Source organism: Sorex araneus, chromosome 4, assembly GCF_027595985.1.
Source record: "Sorex araneus isolate mSorAra2 chromosome 4, mSorAra2.pri, whole genome shotgun sequence".
Lineage (NCBI taxonomy): Eukaryota > Metazoa > Chordata > Mammalia > Eulipotyphla > Soricidae > Sorex > Sorex araneus.
Window position 1 is genome coordinate 152,667,499 of NC_073305.1, and position 10,629 is coordinate 152,678,127.

Consider the following 10,629-nt stretch of genomic DNA (forward strand, 5'->3'; position numbering starts at 1 on the left):
TAACATGATGGCCACTCAATACCTATATTGCAAACCACAACACTCAAAAGAAGAGAGAGCAAAAGGGAATACCCCGCCACAGGGGCGGGGTGGGGTGGGGATGGAGTGAGGGTGGTGGGAGGAATACTGGGATAATTCGTGGTGGAGAATGGGCACTGGTGAAGGTATGGGTACTCGATCATTGTATGACTGAAACATAACCCCCAACATTTGTAAGTCTGTAACTATACCTCATGGTGATTCATTTAAAAATAATCACTGTCACTGCATCACTGTCATCCTGTTGTTCCTCGATTTACTCAAGCGGGCACCAGTAACATCTCTATTACACTCAGACCTGAGATTTTAGCAGCCTCTCCTTACTCTTCTTTCCCAATGATTGGAGGCTCTTTCAGGGTCAGGGGAATGAGACCTGTCATTACTGTTTTTGGCATATCAAATACACCAAGGGTAACTTGCCAGGCTCTGGGAAGGGCGGGATACTCTTGATAGCTTGCCAGGCTCTCTGAGAGGTGTATACATCTTTTACTGTATTTGAGATATGAATATGACATGGGAAGCTCGGAAGGCTCTTCCGTGGGGGCAATAGACTCTTGGTAGCTTGTCAGGTTTTCCAAGGGGGAGAACAAGACTTAAATTTTTTTTTTTTAATTTAGAGAGATGTGAGGGGAGAGAAGGGGGGAGGAGAGAGAAAGAGCGGAGAGGGAAGAGAAATAGAGAATTAGAGAGAGATAAAGAGAGAGGGAGGGAAAAGAGAGAGAGAGAAGTGACATTCTTCTCTCATTCCAAAGTGGGTCTGAATTAAGTCTTCACACAATCCAAAATGCTGAATGTTGAATGTGGCTTAACATTAAAGTAATTAGTGCTTTTAAATGAATACCACATATTAAGTAAATAGAATTGTAACACCTTAGTTGCTATAGCAGAAAAATCTCCTATGAGTGTAAATAGAGAGCTATCAAAATGTAAAGACAAATATGAGTAGAAAGCAATCAAAATGTAAATAATATCATTTATTTTCTTAAAGGAAAAGGATAAAGTGGAATTATAAAGCAAGAGAGGTGGAAAAGGGATATTAACTATAGAGGTATGCATAGATATATAATACTTGTATGTAGATCTGCTTTTTATTATTATATTTCTGTTGGTGGTGCTATTAGAGATTGAACCCTAATACATGTGAAACATATGTATTATCACTGACTTAGGTATAAACTTTTAAATTTTCTTTGTTACTGCTCTAATCTATTGTTCCAGCCTCTGATACATACTTTTTAAGTCTTTAAAAATTTTTTAAATAATTTGTCCTTTTATTGTAAAACTCAACAATATAAAGATTTCTATCACTTTTCTTATCAGAATAAAAGGTGAGACATTTAATGTTCAAAACCAGAAACTTGATAATTAGACCAAAAATTCACATTTATTTCAATAGCTAAAAATGCAAAGACAGCAAGTCAGTCTTTTCAAAGATTCAAGTTATAGCTTTAGTTTGATGAAAATGTAATAGGCAAAAATGAAGTAGTTCATTGCAGAAATAAGGCCCAATTTTTTTAAAATTCCAATTACCTGAAAACCTTGAGACTAAAACACATCACATACACTAATTCAGAATGCAGAATGCCTTAACTTATAGGTGCCACTTCAATCAAAATAAGGGCTTCTGAAAGAAAAAAAAACACTCACATTGGTCAGTTAGAAGCAAGAGTGGAGTTCTGGCCATTGACTATTCCTGATTCCCTCGCTAGATCAGCTGATGTTCAACCCAGGATACTTTATCTTTAGGCAGATTCTAAAAAAACATTTAAAACTCAGTATGAAGTCACAATGGTTTTTAAGAATTTGTGACCATGATGTACTTAAAAGACATAAAAACCCACTTCAACTCTAGGCTTAAGGTATTTACCACTGGAGCAAAGTCATAGATTAATTCTTCTGCTAAGGTTTAGAAACACGATCTTATCAAAAACTCTTCATGAAAAAGTCAGACTTCATAAATATTTCCTTCTTTTTACACATACAGGATTTTAGTGTAAAGGAGGAAAAGTTTCCATTTGGAAGAGAGTAAAAGAGTTAATTTCTTTTTATCGCTTAGCAGCCAAGACTTTTTATTTCTGGTCCCCAGAAGCAACCCTCGCTACTAGCACTAGGTCAGGAAAAGGTGTGTGTCCGGGTTGGTTTTGCCTCTGAGATATTATTCTGATTTTTTTCTCCCACGTTTTCACCTTTTTGTAGTAGGCAAGATACTGAGAGTCTATCCCAAAAGTTTGATCCCACCAGGTAAACGCTAACGCATATTTTCCAATGAAGCTCATGTGGTGAAAATTATGATGCCCAGCTCCGGCATCATGAGAAAGGGATGAGATGTAATGGGCTGAGGGTAATATCGTAACCACTGTGGCATCAGTGGATTCTAGCAAACGAAGAGTCACTCACGCCCAAAGCAAAACAACATGATCACATGAAAGCACGATGCCAGTGAAGAAACCTGCCCCGAGAATGAGCGTTTCCAGGGGGTTGTGCGTATTCAGCTTCCATTCCAAAAGCAGCCTGGAACTCATGATGGACTTTGTGAATGTATTTATATATTCTGTTGTGGTGTAAGACCCAGTGTAGGAAATTGTGCCAGGTGTCCTCAATCATTGCACAGACAAAGCACCATGCCATCAGTGAATACCTTCTTGGCATCTTTTCCCAATCGTAAGGAACACTGACATACTCTGTGAAATGATAAGTTCCACAAACCAAAGGAAGCTGAACAGAATAGTGATTAAAGAGAAGCACTTTAAAACAGTTCGACTGGCATTCCAATGATTCTCTTTTATCCTTCTAAATTTTGCACTTCTTCATGGAAGTAGAAAACTGAAACAAAAATCCAGATAAAGAGAAGAGGAAATAAAGGGCTTTGTGAACCAAAAGGGATCCCCATGTTGCAATCTGAAATTTTTTGAAGTTGTTCAACATATAGTTCCAAGCATTTTTGAAGGGTTCTTGCAGAATTCTCAGGTGTGAGCAAGTCCACGGACTCCACAGCCAGAGATGCCGAACTCGTTACCCACGCTGTCATTCAGAGATACCTTTCAAGTCTCTGCTGACAGCCTTCCGTTTCTCGCACGTGCTCTTCACCTAGAAGACCATTTGGGGACTGCGAGTCTTTTAATAATTGACCTAAGATTTTTGCCTCAGTTCAAAGTCCAGAAAAAATGGCTAAATAAATTAAATTGGATGTATTAAAATGAATACAGCACTTAATATTTTTTAGAAATATATGGATTTCATAGGACTGAAGCTATAGCACAGCGGGTAGGGCATTTGCCTTGCACGGGGCCCACTGGGATTGTTACTTGTTACTGTTTTTGGCATATCGTATACACCATGGGGAGCTTGCCAGGCTCTGCAATTTCTAAAATACATAAAACATTTTTATCTTTATTTAACTTTTTCTGACCTTATATATCTTTCATCCTCTCTCTCTTACTTATTCTCTTACTCTTTCTCTCTGCACTCAAATGGCACAGTTGTATTTTTTCTGAATTTCTCATTGCTGAAATTATGTACCACACAAAAACCTCAAATCAAAGCAGTGACATATCCCTTGTAAAGTATTCCACAAGCTAGTCAACTAACATTAAAAAAGTGGAAAATACATCTTTGTTCATAAGGGGGCATTGGCAAAGACTAAAAACATTTCTATGACATACAAGAGTTGAAAGTCATATTACATCATCATCAAAGCTAGATGTTTTCCTTCCAATGACAGGTAACAAGAGAGCCATCCTTCTTCGCTGTACATATGGAAATCCCTTGAACAACAATGAAAATACTTTGCATGATGAACTGAGCATAGAATGCTTCTTTTGCTTATTTATTTATTTGATTTATTAAATCTGCATGAGTCTCTAGAGTTCTGAACATGACTGAAAAAAATGCTAGCATGCATAAATCTCAGTCTCTTTCCCAACTTCACAGTTGGAACTCTCCATATCAATCAGACAAAAGGTTGGATTCAACCCAGAGTAATAATGAAAGTTCTATCCTCATTTTGTAGTCCTAAACAGAATTACACTTAACACATATTTCTCTCTGATCGTCATCCAGATTGCCTCTGGTTTTATAATGTTTATTTTGTTTTACTTATTCACTTCTGTGTCTAATAGTCAATTGTCCTACAAAATGAAGAAGGATTGATGGAAGTTGTTTTTTCATCAGGATCAAGTCTTAAACACATTTCTCTTGGGAAGTAGGAGCCAAGGCATTAAAAAGAAGTAGGAAAAAGAAACCAGTAGAAAATTTCCATTTTATGTATATCTAGATTGTTAACATACATACTGAAGATTTTTATCTACTAAATAAGGATATTTGGGGAGTTGTTATCTTTTATTTTTTTTAATTTTATTGAATTACCTTGAGATAGTTACAAGCTTTCATGTTTGTGTTACAATCACACAATGATTAAACACCCATCCCTCCACCAGTGCACATTCCCCACCATCAATAACCCCGGTATACCCCACCTTTCCCACCCTCTCCCTGCCTCCGTGGCAGACAATATTCCCCATACCCTCTCTCTACTTTTGGGCATCATGGCTTGCAGCACAGACACTGAGAGGTCATCATGTTTGGTCCATAATCTACTTTCGACACACATCTCCCATCCTGACTGATTCCTCCAGCCATTATTCTCTTAGTGATCCCTTCTCTATTCCATCTGTCTTCTCCCCTCTGCTCATGAAGCAGTCGTCCAGCTATGAGGTAATCCTGAATAAATATATTGTTAATAACCAATAGGAATTGGTTATTTATTACTATTTTCAAGGAATTATTTGAATTTTTCCAACGTCACTTAAGAGAATGATCAGTTCAATTCATAAACTACCTGTGGCTAAGTGATCCACACTCAGTACATCTTCATGCTTGGCTTAATCTTGTTACTAAAGTTTAAGATTTTATTAATTTTTGAAAAGGAATCCCTGCATCTTTATTTTTCACTGGACCCTGTATTAAGACCCTGTATATTATGTATCCAGTCCTAATTAAGAGTCTGATCTAATTAAGCATTTTAATGATGTCATAAATGACAATTTTATTTCTTCCCCAGAGCTAATTAAACTGAAAACAAAACAAAACTGTAACATCTGCTAATCACTGATCCACATGTGTCAGAGTTGTCGGTGGACAACGTACTTGATATTCAGTATCACGTTAAAATCTAAAATAATCCTTTTCTTCTAATTTTCAAGGATTAGAAGTATAAATTATCAAGACTTTAAATAATTTACCCAAAACTAGACCAGCAATGTAAACAGCAACAGAAGATAGATGAAATCTTCAGTTTCCAAACCCCATACTCTTCTGTATGGAACAGAACTTTCCAGATTTTCTTTAAACTTGTTTTGGAACACATATTCATAGATGATAGCTATGTGTAGATGTAGTCTATTAAGGCATTTCAGGAAGACATGGATATAGTTTGTTAACCAAAAGGGAAAAGTCATAAAAACAAACCACAAATGTGATTTATCCCAATTGTGGTGTTTCTTAAACAATGATATGACACTGTCTCTGAGCTTTAACCTTTACTTATAAGTATTTAATACTATCACTGAGTATTATTATAGCATATATTCTTTGACAATGTGGACAATGTCTCCAATCTTAAAGCACTTTGCATAAAGTGAACCATTATCAAAATAGGCTAAAATAGAGTCAATTTGCCCCTGCTGAAAATTGGGTTATAAAATTTTTTTCTTGTGCCATCTTTATTTGGGTTACTTGGTTTTTCCCTTCTAGTCACTTGTCTTCACCAATGTTTCTTGATATCAGTATCTCAAATTTCATCTATCTTCTCAGTGCTCACTGTAAGTCACATTAGACAGACAGAGATATATGTAACCATAAAGAAATTCATTTGCCAGTGTTCTGTTCCTTTTCCCTTTTACCCCTTACCCTATGGTAATGCCTCTTATAGGTTCCATCTCTTGTACATTTTAAACTTTTTTCTGATTTATTTTTTCTTGGTTAAAAAAGAATTAATATGTAGGATTATGAGATAGCACTGATGAGCTAAGGCGCTTGCCTTGCATGTGGCTGCCCTCATTCCCAATTCCCTGCACCACACATTATTCTCCCTTGCATGGGAAAAGGTGATCCTTGAGCAAAGCCAGAAATAAACCTTGAGCCTGGCCAGTGTGGCCCATACCCTGTGCATTAAATGCTAGCGTAGTTCACCTACTTTTTAAAAATGATCACTGTCTACTGCAAACAAGTACTTGTTTGAGTTCTCATTTTTAACTATTTAATAGAAAACATATAACTGATGACAAGCTTTTCATTAGTGAGACATATAACATGCTTACTTAATGAATAAATTCTTGGGCTGGAAAGATAGTACAGAGGATGTGTGTTTGCCTTGCACTTGTCTTGAACAGTGATGAATCTGTACCACCAACAGGAGTAGTAACTGAGCAGAATCAGAAATAAGCCTGAGCACTGTTGGCTTTGGCCCAACCTCAGACTTTCTCAAATAAATGCTTGAACAACATAACAGCATGAGTAGATGCAGAATCTCTTACATTGGACAGATGGTTTTAAAAAATCAATTAAAAAGAGCTTTGTCGTAGGCTGGTAAACTTTTATAGTTTCTTTGGAAAGATTGCATATTCTAGTGAACAGAGAAATAACAGTTGCCAATTTTTCCATAATGAGTAATATAGTTTTGTAATGTGATTTATGTTAGTAAATACTCTGAAGAATGAATAAACTATTTTTTCTAGTATTTATATCTGTAATTCATTTAATAAACAAGTATTTAACAAATATCCAAATTAATAGGCATAGTATAATTATTTCCTTTCTGGTTATCTTTATAATATGGTATAGGAATTCATTTGCCTTCAGTATACTTATAAGAAAATAAAAAGAAGCTAACCTGTACAGGTGAACATTTTGAGCATAGCTATGTGATTTTATAAGACTGAAATAAGTTTCTTCTAGAATTTTAGTATGTGAGAAAATTATTTTCCTGCTGAGTGAATAATATAGCAACTCCCAATTGCATAATTTGAGCTATTCCCCAAGGAGAAACACATCTACTCCCCAATCCCTTGTATTTTAAATAATATCCAACAGAAAACAGGAAGCTATGTAATGCTTTCCTTAGAGCCTGCTTTTATTTTTTATCTTTTCACACTACTTTGATTCATTCCGTCTTTTATAGAACCCAAAGATGCTGAAAGTGACTTATTTTAGTAGCTTGCGGGCTCTCCAAGAGGGGCGGAGGAATAGAATCCGGGTCCCCTGCGTGCAAGGTGAACGCCCTACCCACTACACTATTGTTCCAGCCCTAGAACATTTAAATGATAAAAATTTACATGTTAGAATGAGACACCTATCTCCAGTGTAAAACAATGCCATAGTACTTGACTGCTAGTTGAATGAGTTTGAGATCTTTTTCTTTCTTTTTTATTTTTGGTTACCTAACCTAACTATATTCACTAAGTTTTCTTCTTGTGCCATTATTAACAACATACTACATGTACTTATGTAGTTAAATGTAAAGGCAGAGTAAAAACCTGGCTATGATTAGGGATTTGAGCAGCAATTTCATCACAAAAATTATCAGAATTATTTGCCTTCAACTGTTCACTTGGTGATGCTGTCCTGGAATCTTTCCTTCTCAACTGCACAGGCACTTTTCCATCCAGGCCTTTCTTCTTTCCCTCAAATCCCCAAACATGCATTGCTTGAGTGCACTTCATGACAAGTTTGGGACTATGCACTCGAAGGGCAAAGAAAAAAAAAATGGGCACACAGAATGCAAGAGTCACAGTAATGCAGAGAATGCTGATTTTTTCGTGGAAACCATTCAAAGTGTTCCAGAGTCTATCCACAAAGTCTGTCACATTGTTCTACCACATTAAACACAGGCCTGTATAATATTGATGTGTTTCGTAACTTCAGAAATAACAAAAAACCTCAACTGCTTCCAGGCTTTTAATTTCCTTTTGTAACCATTGTTAACTGACTCTTCTATGTGAAATTAAAAGCTAGCCCTCAATCCACTACCCCTCCAGTCTCACCCGCACCACCACCATCCCAAATTGTCTTGTAACACTCACTTAAAAAAATAGCCTAGTATCCCCTTAGCCTCATTTCTGAGTGAAACTCATTCTTTTCCCAGGCCTTTTCTCCCAGTGTGGTATGGCCTGTCACTGTGGTCAGCCTGTGTGCCAGGCCTATCCCAAATGCTTGGCCATGTCTGGAGCTCTTGGTGATCTGCAAGCAGGAGAATGCTTTAAATTCCCTGAGTTGTCCCATGTACCGCTCTTTCCAGATGTAAAGAGTTTGTTATCAACTGGAGAAGTAGGATCACTAAGAGGTATCAGAGAACTCTTGTCAGGGAAAGCTACAACCGGGCTGTTCTGAATATTTTTAAATATACCTTTTCCCACGGTGAAAAACAAACAGAAAAATTTTCAAATAAGTATCCTAAGTTCAAGTTCACATGAATGGGTATGGCATTTGCCTTGTACGCAGCCAACTCAGGTTTGATTCCTCTGTCCCTCTTGGAGAGCCCAGCAAGCTACCGGGAGTATTTCGCCTGCACTGCAGAGCCTGGCAAGCTACCCGTGGTGTATTCAATATGCCAAACACAGTAATGGAGATATTACTGGTGCCTGCTCAGGCAAATAGATGAGCAACGGAATGACAGTGATACAGTGGTAAACATGATATACTATAAATACAGCATAAATACTGTAATTCAAAAATAAGGGAAAATTGTCCACCCGACAGAATACAGCATTTTGAATTCCTTCATTTTCCCCTGTTTTTTATTTCTCACTTTAACATGTGGGGTTCCCAGTATAATCTAATAGTGTTCCTTATACATCCAGAATGTTCAAGAGTTTCCAACTTACTCAGTAGGTCTTTCCTAGTAGTTTTCATTATCTTTCATCTGGAACCTTCTAGACTCATTTTCTAAAGTTTTTGGCCTAGACATCTCAGTAATCGATCAACTATTTAGAAAATCTAAACAGTGCGAACACATAAAGAAGAAAGAACTATAATTAATATAGTTCTATAACACTAATACCTCATGAGTATAGAAATATTCAGTGGGAATTGTGGAGATAAAATATTATATTCTATGTTATGGAAGAATCTGAGTAAACTAAAGGAAAGATAATTTGGCTGAAATATTAAATACATAACTGAAAACTGGACTCATAAGAAACACTGTGGCAAGTACAATAACTATAGAAAAAAAGATTGCTGCTAAGTTTAGATAGGGAGGGCAGAATTATGGATATTAGGCTAATAATAAAGTTAAGTTTCATATTTATAAAGTGAAAAACAAATTTTAATTTTGATAATATAACAAATGCCCTTCTGTAATTTGCCCTTAAAAAATTCAGAGATTCTCCACTATAGGAATTTTTGCTCTTATTTGTATGATGGGGTATCTTGGAATGTTGAAAGATGAACTAGTTAGGTTCATGCACTGAAAATTATGATGAAATAGAAAGAGAGAAAAATCAATGGGCTTGGCTTAGAAACAACGGAGGCTTAGAAGAGAGTTCTCCCCCAGTTTTTAGTAAGTCTTATGATCTTTACATACCTCTTCATTATCTATGAACTATTTTCTGTCTAAAATGTGTTTTTTTAATAGGTAACGTGTAAGATTATTAACGTATGTGTGTGAAGGGCCTACTGAAAAGCTTTACCAATAGCTGTCATTAAGAGTAACTATCACTATGATGTTTTTAAGAATAAATACGGCGTTATTGATTTAGGACACTTGAAGCTTGCCAAGAAGGCCCAAGTGACTCAGAACCACTGATTTTCCTTTGAATCACCAAATTATGATTAAATGACAATTTACAGTTGTGTTATGCCATTAAAATTTCACCTTTGTAGGAAGTGCCACTGAGTTTCACGCAATGCTTTGGGCTTAGGGGGTGTTCTTAAACTGGTAGATTTGACACCTGGGGTAGAGAGTAACTCTGAAAATTTAGTCAGAATAAAGCCAATATGGTATTCTTGAATGTCAGCAGTAAAAGTTATGGGGGGACATCAGGTTTTTATTTTCAGTGGAGAAATACATTTGCATGCATGTGTATGTGTAAAACTAAAATGTTCTGGCATAAAGCAAATATCCAAGGGGCAAACTATGAAGAGGTTATTTATTTATTACAAGTTATGGATGAGTTCTCAGGGCTCAACCATGTGTGAGAGTCATGAAACAAAAGAATCTTAACAAACATGTGGAAATAAAACCTTGTACTGGTCAGCCTGCAAGATAGACATGGATTAACTTAAATAGCACTGTTGGGGGTAAGAAGGTGATATCTAAGAATTTCATGTCTTCTGTTATTACAGAGCACTATAAGCCTGACCCTCACATTTGAATATTAAATTAGTGGAAGCAGAATCTATACAATACCAATGGTATTAGTCATGTCTGCTGGGGCATCCAATACCAGATGTCACTTTTCTGATCTTTCAGGCTCAGCCTTCACTGTTTTTGGCACATCAGAGTTCGCATCTGAGTACAATTTAAGTTGTAACAATGCAATCAGCATGCTTAATTTTTTTTTGCCTTCCTCTCCCGCTATTTTGGGAGCGAAA

General features: G+C 36.4%; 1 pseudogene; it reads right to left on the minus strand.

Annotated features, from left to right (window-relative positions):
* Positions 1 to 2,108: 2,108 nt before the first annotated feature.
* LOC101553275 (methylsterol monooxygenase 1-like) lies at positions 2,109 to 7,515 on the minus strand (annotated as a pseudogene).
* Between the last annotated feature and the right edge of the window lie 3,114 nt (positions 7,516 to 10,629).